General features: G+C 47.6%; 1 pseudogene; it reads left to right on the forward strand.

Annotated features, from left to right (window-relative positions):
- Positions 1–315: 315 nt before the first annotated feature.
- LOC139362646 (large ribosomal subunit protein eL31-like) lies at positions 316–689 on the forward strand (annotated as a pseudogene).
- Positions 690–1,909: the final 1,220 nt, after the last annotated feature.

Below are 1,909 nucleotides of genomic sequence, written 5' to 3' on the forward strand. Positions count from 1 at the left end.
AGGCACGGTGGCACACGCCTGTAATCCCAGCACTTTGGGAGGCCGAGACAGGCGGATCACAAGGTCAGGAGATCGAGACCATCCTGGCTAACACCGTGAAACCCCGTCTCTACTAAAAATACAAAAATTAGCCGCGCATGGTGGCGGGCGCCTGTAGTCCCAGCTACTTGGGAGGCTGAGGCAGGAGAATGGCGTGAACCCGGGAGGCGGAGCTTGTAGTGAGTGGAGATCGCGCCACTGCACTCCAACCTGGGCGACAGAGCGAGACTCCGTCTCAAAAAAAAAAAAAAAATTTCGTTAACGATACCCGGCAGAATGGCTTCCGCAAAGAAGGGTGGCGAGAAGAAAAAGGGCCATTCTTCCATCAATGAGGTGGTGACCCGAGAATACACCATCAACACTCACAAGCACATCCATGAAGTGGGCTTCAAGAAGCGTGCCCCTCGGGCACTCAAAGAAATTCTGAAATATGCCATGAAGGAGATGGGAACTCCAGATGTGCGCATTGATACCAGGCTGAACAAAGCTGTCTGGGCCAAAGGAATATCCCATACCGTATCTGTGTGCGGTTGTCCAGAAAACGGAATGAGGCTGAAGATTCACCAAATAAGCTCTATACTTTGGCTACCTATGTACCTGTTACTACTTTGAAAAATCTGTAGACAATGTGGATGAGAACTAATCGCTGATTGTCAAATACATCATATAAAGTTATAAAATTGCCAAAAAAATTTTTCCTTTATTAGGAAAACAATTTCTTGTTGCTCTTCAGGTATCTTTTCTTTTTCTTTCTTTTCTTTTTTTTTTTTTTTTTAAGAGACAGGGTCTTGCTCTGTCACTCAGGCTGGAGTGCAGTGGTGCAGTCATGGTTCACTGCAGTCTCAACCTCCCTGGGCTCAAGCAGTCCTCCCGTTCAGTTCTTTTTGTTTTTGAGACAGAGTCTCCCTCTGTCATCCCAGCTGGAGTGCAGTGGCACAATCTCGGCTCACTGCAACCTCCGTCTCCCAGGTTCAAGCAATTCTGCTGCCTCAACCTCCTGAGTAGCTGGGATTACAGGCGTGCACCACAACGCCTGGCTAAGTTTTGTATTTTAGTAGAGACGGAGTTTCACCATGTTGGTCAGGCTGGTCTCGGACTCCTGACCTCGTGATCTGCCTGCCTCGGCCTCCCAAAGTGCTGGGATTACAGGCGTGAGCCACCGCACCCAGCCTCACTTCAGCTCTTCAAGTAGCTGGGATTACAGGCGCCCGCCGCCACACCCAGCTAATTTTTGTATTTTTTGTAGAGATGGGGTTTTGCCATGTTACCCAGGCTGGTCTTGAACTCCTGGCCTCAAGTGACCTTCCCGCCTCGGCCTCCCAAAGCACCGGGATGACAGGCGTGAACCACTGTGCCTGGCCCAGGTCTCTGATACGGCTTCAGACATACTTTGTGAATTGGCTTGGGTAATGGTAAAGGCTCTCATTTTTGCATGTCCAACTGGAGAAAGATGTACATGTCATTTCTTATTTCATTTTACTCAGCAGGGAAAGAAATTTCCATTCAGACGTTATTATCCATACCCTTATTAGCATTCAGGTAAGGGAGACACTGTCACAATATACATTATATATTTTTAAAAATCACACATTCCAACTTTGAACCAGACTTTACCTTTGATCCCTTTCACAGTGGCATCCCCATACGGCCCTGAATTAATTCTGCTGCCCTTAAGGAGCTCATTAGTAAGCCTAGGCAACACTCTCCACTGTGTTCCTGTCACGGTAAACTTGAAAGAGTTTCTTCTCAATCATGACCACTTCCCACACACGTTTGTGAAAGGTCTCAGGAACCCCACTGGGAGCTGGATCAAGAGGTTCTGTCCTTCTTGTCGATCTTCTTTCTCTATTACCACCTTGATTCTTTTTTT

The sequence above is a fragment of the Macaca nemestrina genome, chromosome 4 (assembly GCF_043159975.1).
Source record: "Macaca nemestrina isolate mMacNem1 chromosome 4, mMacNem.hap1, whole genome shotgun sequence".
In the NCBI taxonomy this organism is placed as follows: domain Eukaryota; kingdom Metazoa; phylum Chordata; class Mammalia; order Primates; family Cercopithecidae; genus Macaca; species Macaca nemestrina.